The sequence below is a fragment of the Elaeis guineensis genome, chromosome 2, assembly GCF_000442705.2.
Source record: "Elaeis guineensis isolate ETL-2024a chromosome 2, EG11, whole genome shotgun sequence".
NCBI classification, from domain to species: domain Eukaryota; kingdom Viridiplantae; phylum Streptophyta; class Magnoliopsida; order Arecales; family Arecaceae; genus Elaeis; species Elaeis guineensis.
Genome location: NC_025994.2, coordinates 76,100,482 through 76,110,909, shown reverse-complemented (window position 1 = coordinate 76,110,909; position 10,428 = coordinate 76,100,482). Strand labels below are relative to the sequence as shown.

Here is a 10,428-nt window from a genome sequence, read left to right as displayed (position 1 = left end):
ATTCAAATATTGCCATCATTCTATGGACTTAGTAACGAGGACCCATACAAACACTTGGATGAATTTCTTGAAATTTATACCACAGTAAAAATTCAAAACTTCTCAGATAATGCCCTTAGGTTGAAACTGTTCCCTTTCTCACTTAAGAACAAAGCCAAACATTGGTTAAACTCCTTAGACTCTATAACCATTTCAACTTGGGATCAGCTTCAGAGAGAATTTCTCAAAAAATACTTTCCAATCAAAAAAACAAATCAAATTAGAAAAGCTATCACCAGTTTTTTCCAATTGGAGGGTGAACTTTTTCATGAAACATAGAAAAGGTTAAGGGACCTCATTCGTAAATGTCCACACCATGCTGTCCCTAAATGGCAACTTTGTCAGTATTTTTATGATGGTTTATCAGAGAAACACCGACAAATGGTTGATGCATCATGTGGTGGGATATTCATGCTAAAGAGTGAGGATGAAGCCTGGCAGCTCTTTGAAACACTTAGTGAGAATTTTCTACATCATATGTCTACCACTTCTAGAGAACAACCCATGCTTCAACAAAAAAGAAGTGAAATTTATCAGATTGGAAATGTCATGGATATCCACAGTAAGGTAGATGAACTGTCCCAAAAATTAGACCGTCTTCTAAATACTGGACAATCTCCGATTCCACCGAACCCAATCCAAGAAGTTTGTGCATTGTGTTCAAGTCGAACCATTTTGTTAGTGAATGCCCAGTCGCACCTCAATTTTCTGAGTTTGTGCACGAGCAGGTTCAGCAAGCTCAAGTCCAACAAGCTTGCAGACCAGGAAACGATCCTTATTCAAACACTTATAACCCCGGTTGGAGAGACCATCCAAATTTTTTCTGGAAACCACAACCCGTGGTTGGCCCTGCCGCACCTCGACCTCAATATCAAGACCCAACATATAGGCATGGACCATACCATCAATTTCAAAATACTCCTCAACCATCTACTACTGGTCACAGCTTAGCTTTTGAGGAAAAAGTTTTGAAAGTACTAGAATGATTAGAAGTCAACACTCAGATCCTTAACTCCCACACATAATCCATTGCTAAGCTAGAGACCCAAATAGGTCAACTAGCGACTGCATTCAGTAGGAGAGGAGGAAAATTACCTAGCCAACCCGAGAGCAACCCAAGAGGGCAATTTGTGATTGAGAGCTCTAATACCCCAGAAGCTTTTTCTGAACATGCCAAATCAATCATGACTTGAGAAGTGGGAAGGTCATTGAACACACTAGTAAAACCAATGAGATCGACCCTAAACCTCTAACCGAAACCAAATCACTCAAGAACAAGGAGGATCTTAAAATAGATAATGAACCAACTACACCGGAATCATCTTATTTGCCTAAAGTTCATTTTTGGATACCCTGAAAGCCCCTATTCCTGTAGATAAGAAGGGAGGAAGACTTGACGAGATGCTGGAATTGTTTAAGCAAGTCCAAATTAATCTTTTCCTTCTAGATGCAATCAAACAGGTCCCTACTTATGCCAATTTTTTGAAGGATTTGTGCATCCAAAAACGTAAATCTAGATCACAAATCTCAAAGAAAATACACCTCACTAAACATGCTAGTTCTGTCTTCCAACATGCCACTCCTCTGAAGCTTAAGGATCCAGGAGCCCCCATCATTTCTTGTGTTATAGGAGATTACCACATTGAAAAAGCTCTTCTGGACTTAGGGGCAAGTGTGAATCTTTTACCTAGTTCGGTGTATGAACTTTTTGGATTCGAATAACTGAAACCCACATCAATCACACTGCAGTTAGCCGACAGATCAATTAAGGAACCACGTGGAATGCTTGAGGATGTCTTGGTCAAGGTAGATGAGTTTTACTTTTCAGTTGATTTTTTGGTTCTTGACATGGAACTAAGTGGCAACCCAAGACAAATTCCATTATCTTAGGACGACCCTTCCTAGCTACGGCAAATGCATGCATTAATTGTAGGACAGGAGTCATGGACGTATCATTTGGGAATAAGAAACTGAGACTGAATGTGTTTGGTGCTTCCCAAGGACCATCAATAGATAGTTGCTTCAAAGTAGATACACTAGAAGACACTATAGAAGATGCAACACCCACAATTCTAACACTAGACCCCTTAGATACTTGCTTGGCTCACTTTGGAATGTATGACTTTGAGGGATATATGAAAGAAGTTAACACCTTATTGGATACACCATACGATAAAACCACTCCTCCATGGACAATCAAGTATGAGCCATTGCCCATCTTTTGTTGGTTTTATTGCATATGACGTCTGACTGAAGACGTTAGACTTAGCACTTTTTGGAGGCAACTCAATTTTTTTTTATTTTGTTTTAACTAATATTCATTTTTTTAAGAATAAAGGACCGCTCTGTATGGAAAGTCTGTCATAAACTTGACGTCTGACTGAAAACGTAAAACTTAGCGCTTCTTGGGAGGCAACCCAATGATTTCATATTTTTTTTCTTTACTGCAGCAACAGAAATTTAGAACAAGAGCCTATTAATCAATGAAGCTATCTTCAACTTTTGAAGCAAAATTATCCCAGGTGCACTCTCTCCTTTTATTTTCTTTGCTTTCTACTCCATCGAGGACACTGTAGATTAAGTTGGGAGGGAAGGAAATTAATCAAATCCTCGAGTATGGTCAGAAATAATTACTTTTGTGTATCCAAATTTTATTTTGATTAAGAGTCAATTAGGCATCCTAATCAATGAATGATTAACGGTCAAGAGAATTTTAGAGATATTGAGGAATAAATTATTAAGAAAACCTAATGAATGGTAGGGTTTAGACTAGACCAAATTTTAGGAGTGATTCTACAACCCTCTTCTTACTGATCTCAATAAAGAATCTGCTTCATGAGAGATTGAGTGAAAAGGTCGAGGTATGCAAAAATTCTCCTTAAAATATATTTTTTATTTAAAAAAAAATATTGATTTTCTACTGAGTAACCGGGCCCCTTCGCCTAAGTAAGTGTTGTGGTTCACGTAAAAAGGTGGGCAATGTTAAAAAAAAAAGTGGATAATAAGGGGACTAAATTGCAAAAAGATAATAAATCTCTCTCACATTAAGTTAGAGAATTTAAAGAGTAAAGTGGGGAGTTGGTGAAAGAAAAGCTCTTGAAATTTCTTTAGTTAATACTCAGCCACTAGTTGGGTCAAATTGATAATCCAATGAAGTATCTCTTTAATGGTCTGACCAGGTATCATCTACCTTTTGGGATGCCTAACCTAATTTTTGATTCAAGACTGAGTCGGTACACAATGCTGATATATCTATTTTACTCGAGGACGAGCAAAATTCAAGTTGGAGGGTATGATAAACACTTAATTTAAGTTATTTAAAGCAAAAAATTATATTTAATTTATTTTATTTATTAAGAATTTAATGCTTCTTTTTATGTTTTACAGAAAAAATGATCGTCGATACAAAGAGTCCGATACACAGATCAAAAAGACTCAAGTTTGAAGAAAATTAGACTTAAAATAAAATTAAAATAAAAGAAAGACACATACGGTATTATAGAAAATGAAGATACTATGCAAGGAACCCAAAAAGATACAGATGTAATTGTAAAGAAATAAAAGTTTCTTTTTGATAATAATAAAAGGGAGCACTTGCTTCCTAACAGTTAACGCGCGCAGCGTGCGAGAGCGCGGTGAACAGCGAGTGCGAGGTGGGCGGGCGCACGGGACGGCGGGTTCGCGGAGAATTTGGCATGGCGGACATAGTGGCGAGGGATCTAAAAATTAAAAGAAAAAATTTAATTTTTGGAAATACTTCAAGAGGATTCTTTAGTCCCACATCGAAAAATCATGTAAAACTCCTCCCTCCTAACACCTATAAAAAGGCTTTTGTACTCCCATTAGAGGGGAGCCCAAAAATTCTTCTAGAGCCTTGCATAGAGGAATAGAAAGGGACTACTTCATGAGCAGCTAGACTAGTAGTCTCGGGAGTAGAGAAAAAATTTTGTAACAATACAGAGATGGTTTATTGTTTTAAACTTTCTTATATTTCTTTATATGCAATAAAGATTATGCTTTTTATTTAAATCATCATGAGTTCTTTAATTGCTCTCTTTCATATGCTTTTATTTATGCTTTCCTATTAGATTAATATTAGGAATAACTTTTACTTTTCGAAGATGCACCGTGATCTACGGATATGGGGCGTGCCGAGGAAATAAGAGTTGGTTACCTAATACTTTCCAAATATGCGCCATGATCTACGGGTACGGAGTGTGCCGAGGAAAGATAGGTATTTTTCTTAAGATTAATCGCATCTATTTAATTAAAAAAAGAGATACAACTCTGTTAGTAAAAATTAATTCAAAACTTTTGAGCTCTTTATTTTTTAATTACATCAATTTTAAGATAATTTATTTTCTAAATCAAAACAATGCTTCTTTCTTTTATTTTATAATCTCAACTTAGCCCAAGGTCCCTGAGGATACGATCTCGACTCATCCTACCTACGTAGTGAGTAGAGTTATTTTTGGTGCTATCAACGACTACGCATCAGGGAGTTAAGTTAGGCTGCTTGATTCCATCTCTGTCATATCCTCTGATCAGAGATCTGTTTCAGGTAGCCTCCTAGCGACGTCGCGTATCTGAAGGAAAAATGGATAGTTCAAAATATATATTTTTAAAATTTTATAATAAAATAATAAAAGATTAATCACTTTAACCTTCTAAACATATCTTAGATCAGATCTAAACTATCATTAAGAGTCTATGATATAAAAAATTTATATATAAAATATAGTATAAAATAAAAAACTGCATCAACCACATCGATGCCCAGAATCTGATCTAATCTTTAGATCATATTGGTTGAGTTCAGAACTCATCACTTTTTCACAGGTCAATAATCTTCGCTACTGGTAGATGTGGTACAAAGCTCTCACTGATATCAAGCAGCCACACAGATCGTCCGACCTCTACAGATCGTCCACTCGAAGCCCTGATCGGATCTTCCTTTGCGAGAGTGCTAGCTCGCATCGAAGGCTCTGGATGGCCGAACCAAGCTCCTTTCTTCGGATCTCTCAGACTCCTCCAGATTAGAAGATGAAGCTTTATGAGGAGATGGTGGTGCTGAAGATTGGACAAGACTCACTCTTATATTTTCTTCTCACAAAACCTAGAGTTGAAACCCTAGAACCCACAGCTCACGCCCGAGAGGAAGAACACTTCCTTTGTTTCTCATGCATGGAAGCCCAACCCACTCTCAATTTTTACATCCCCACTCTTAAGTTTTTCACACCAAAAATTACTCTTAATCTCACATAAAACTGATCTCCTTTTAAGATTGGCGTCCCATGGAAGATAAGGATAAGAAAGAGGTAGTTTCGGTTCAAATTCAAACATTAGTTGATCCTTATCATCAATTCAAATTAAATTTGAATTAAATTTTTTGAACCAAACTTTATCCTCATCTTATGAACTCAGAGAGGGATTGACCAATTTCATAATGGTGTAAAAAATCTCATACAAAAATACTTTATGCATGGAAAAAGGTGGTGGTATGAAGAGGAGAGTCCAACTCAATTTGGACTCTAGATTTTTATTCAAATTCAAACCCATTTGAACTCAAATTTAAAATAACTAATTTTTAATTCAAAATAAATCAAATGAGAGTATGGAAAAAATTTTTGGATATGAGAAAAATCATGTAAAAATATTTCTCACGTGAAGAATAAGAGGGCGTAGAGAAAAGAGGTGCAAGGGATTCGAATTCGAATTATTTTCTCATCCAATTAGATTCTTAAACCAATCAAATTAGATTAAACCCAATTAGACCACTAAATCTAATTTAATTAAGTAATAAATAGTTTTGATTAAATTTTAATCAAATCAAAAATTAATCAAGCTCAAATCCTGATCATATCAGGAATCGAACATCTTTAGCGATTAGATCATCTCATAACCTAATCAGATCAAACCAAATTGAATCTAATTCAATTAGATTGATCCAAAACTTACTGCTTAATTAAATTAAGTTAATTAATAATTTAATGACTAATCAATCCTTCTATAATTCATCAACAATTAGTAAATTGATTTATTGTAACTTTTGCATAGGATTAATCATCAATCGAATTGATTGTTTTATCTTACAATGATTCTTAATCATTGATCAGCCATATAATCAGTCAGAAATTTTTTTTGAGTGTGACCTCATAGGTTCGAATTTAAGTCAGTAGTATAAGAACAATCTTTCTATACCAATCAAAATGACCATCTAGCAATGATACCCGATGTCCGAATAGGTCAAAAAATTGCAAAGCATCATTCAAGAACCTATTAGCATATTGTTACTGTATAACTATCCCTTTGACCCAAATACTCAAAGTGACCTAGGATTTAACTGTCAACCCTAGTATGGTCATCTATATTGTATTTCAATTTTCAAAATCCATTATATGGATTACCCCAATCAAGATTTTATGGAATTGAAACACACCGATACATTAACTCCTACTTATTCGGATAGGTCAATCCATCTTGACTCACACACCGACTTCACAAGTACTTGACTGTGCCCAGAAACTTTTTATCACTGAATTAAAAATTCAGGTAGTCTGACATCAAAACACAATGAGTTGCTTGCAAGTCACCATAGTGATCTCAGGTCGGAGGGACACTTATACCCATAGCCTTCACGAGCTACTCTTGATAGTAGAGTGCTCAGCAATTGGTCACATTCCATGAGATATACTTCTACGTCTCACTTGCATGCCATGTCAATGTCTCCACACTCCTTGGTTAAAAGGACAACCAATGTACATGACACACAACGACCTATACTTGATATAGCTATCATCCTAATAATAGTATATCATTTGGTCATAAACTTAAGGTTTAAGGACTAAATAATATATCCTCCTATATCGAATCAAATAGTCCTAAGGACTTCATCATATAACAAGAGTTTAAAATAAGATATACACAGTGATAAAAAAATCAAATAATATTTATTAATTTAATAATTTATATATAATTATAATAATAAGCTCAATCGTTAACAAGCTGACGATTGGTAATGGGACACAATTTTTAACAACTTTCATTTGGACTAAAGCCAATCAGTATAGTATCATATACCTATCTTTGATTTATAGTCTTCGAACTCTTTGACACCAAGGATTTTAGTAAATAGGTCGATGAAAATTCATCGATCTTCTAAAGTTCGATGTCACCTTGATCCACGATCTCTCAGACCAGGTGGTAGCGGTGCAGAATGTGTTTGATCTGCTGATGTGACTTCGGATCCTTTGCTTGAGTAATGGTGCCAGTACTATCACAGTACAATAAGGCAGGATCATCAAGAGAGGATGCAACTCCGAACTTATTGATGAACTTTCATAACCACACAGCTTTCTTTGGAACATCGGATGCCATGATATATTCCATCTCGCAAGTAGAGTCGGTCACAGTGTGCTGTTTGAAACTTTTCGAGCAGATTGCTCTACCATTCAGGGTATAAATATATTTCGATATGCTCTAGCTGTCATCATGATCTGACTGAAAATTAGAGTCTGTAAATCTCATAAATTTTAAATTAGATTCTCCATAGATAAGCTACTGATCTTTAGTATTTTTTAAATACTTAAGGATGGTCTTTATGACCTTCTAATAATTTCTCACCTAGATCGGATTGGTATCTGCTCACTATTCCTAGTAAGTATGTCATGTCTGATCGTGTACATATCATGACATACATAATAGATCTCACTACTGAAGCATATGAAATTCTACTCATACGCTCTCTCTCTTGAGGAGTTATCGGATAATCACTCTTTAAGAGAGAAATTTTTTGGTCTATTGGAAGATAGTCTTTCTTAAAATTTTTTATGCTGAATCTTTTCAGCACGGTATTAATGTTCATCGACTGGAATAATCCAAGCAACCTTTTAGATCTATCTCTATAGATCTTCATCCCACAGATGAAGGATGCTTCTCTCAAGTCTTTTATGGAGAATTGTGATGACAACCAAACTTTTATTTCCCGTAATATAGAGATGTCATTTTTGATTAAGAGAATATTATGGACATACAAAATAAGAAATACTATCACAGAGTTATTAACCCATTTGTATATGCAGGGTTCCTCTCCATTCTTAATAAAGTTATACATTCTGATCACTTTATCAAAATGCATGTTTCAACTCTGAGATGCCTGCTTAAGTCCATAGATAAATCTCTGAAGCTTACACACCTTAGACTCATCTATGGACATGAAGCCTTCAAGTTATATCATATACACCTCTTCTTCTAGCTCTCCATTTAGGAAGGTTGTTTTCACATCTATTTATCAGATTTTATAGTACAGATGTACTGCTATTGCAAGTATGATCTGAATGGACTTGAGCATTGTCACAAGAGAAAACATCTCATCATAGTCAATACTATAATGTTGATGGTAACCCTTGGCCACCAGATGGGCTTTATAGATCTCCATCTTCCTATCTGTGCCCCTTTTCTTTTAGAAGATCTACTTACACCCTATGAGTTTTATCCCTTCAAGTAGGTCAACCAATGTCCAACATTGTTGACTTTTATGGACTTCATTTCGAATTTTATAGCTTCCAGCCACTTATCGAAGTCAGACCTCTGCATCACATCCATATTGATGATCGAATCCTTATTGTTCTCATCGAGTTCAATTAGATCTTCATCCCGAACTAAAAAATTATAGTATCTATCCGATTGACGCGGTACTCTATCAAATTTTCTTAAAGATATTCTACAATAGGTTTCAAATTTGATCTAATCAAGTCCGACTCTATGGGTTTACTAGATTGTGTCGGTTCTTCTATCAATCGAACTTCATCAAGTTTAATCTTTGAGGCATTAATTTCGTCACCAAGAAACTCCTTTTCTAAAGAGACTACGCTATTGCTTACGAACACTTTCTGCTCATCAACAAGGTAGAAGTAATATCCCTTGACCTCTTTTGAGTACCCTACAAATAGATACTTGTCAGACCTAGGTTCAAGCTGGTCAGTTTTCAAATGTATGACATAAGCCGGATATCCCCAAATCCTAAGGCAAGAGAATACTGACTTACATCCTGTCCACATCTCATATGATGTTTTACTTACAGACTTACTCAAAATTTTATTTAAAATATAACAAGCTGACTCGAGTGCATATCTTCAAAAGGAGATCGGTAGACTTGCAAAGCCCATCATGGATCAAACCATATCTAACAGTGTTCGATTCTTCCTTTTCGATACACCATTATGCTGTGGTGTTCCAGAAGAGATCCATTGTGAAAAAATCCCATTCTCTTCTAAGTATGTCAAAAACTTACTAGAGAGGTATTCTCCTCCTCAATTGGATCGAAGAGTTAAATACTCTTTTTAATTTATTTCTCTACTTTATTATGGAATCGTTTGAACATTTCAAACGATTCTGACTTATGTGTCGTTAAATAGATGTGCCCATATCTCGATAGGTCATTTATAAATGTAATAAAATAATAATATCAACCTCTAGCATTAGTGTTTATTGATCCACATACATCAGTATGTATCAGACCTAGAACTTCACAAACTCGCTCACCTTTTTCAGTAAAAAGTGACTTGGTCATTTTTCCAAAAAGACAAGACTCACAGGTTGGGAGTGATTTACAATCACTGACTTTGAAGATTCTCTCTTGTGTCAACCTGTTTATTCTATTCTTGTTAACATGACCTAACCTACAATGCCAAAGGTAGATATCAGAGACATCACTAATTTTAGGATGTTTGCTGGACGTGTACACTATACTAACAGATTGTGACAATATGTAAATACCATTGTTCAGTTATTCATTCATCACATTAACACCATTCATAATGATATTAAAATTATTTTTTTATTAAAATTTTATAATCGTACATAGCCAAAAGGCTTACAGAAATAATATTCAATAAAAAAAAAGGATAAAAGTGACAGTTACTTAGAGTAATTATATTAGACTGGAATACAAGCTTAATGGTCCCTAACACTAGAACTGGAATTGATCTTCTATCTCCAACATTAAGGAACTTTTTGCCTTCTTCAAATCTCCTACTGACCTGCAGATCCTGCAATGAATTGTAAATGTTAAAAGAGCTTTCGATATCTAATATCCAGATAGTAGAATCATAAATTAAAAAATTATAAGGTGTTATCATATAATTATCTTGTCCAGCAACAACTTTCTTCTTTCTTGACGTGTTCAGATCCAGAGAGGTAATATGTTGAGGATAATTTCTCTTCCAATGTCCCTGCTTCTTGCAGTAGAAGCATTCTATCTGACTCTGGTCAGACTTGAGTTTCTTGATCTGACAGGGCTTGGGTGCCCCAACACTTTGCACCCTTTTTTTGTTCTTCTTATTCTTCTTCTGTTTCTTAAAGGGTCGACGTCCAGAAGAAGATCCTCCA

General features: G+C 35.3%; 1 non-coding gene across 1 annotated transcript; it reads right to left on the bottom strand.

Annotated features, from left to right (window-relative positions):
- Window positions 1-256: 256 nt before the first annotated feature.
- LOC140855948 (small nucleolar RNA R71) lies at window positions 257-362 on the bottom strand. The gene has a single exon (XR_012139390.1). It is a non-coding gene; the product is annotated as a small nucleolar RNA R71 (small nucleolar RNA).
- Between the last annotated feature and the right edge of the window lie 10,066 nt (window positions 363-10,428).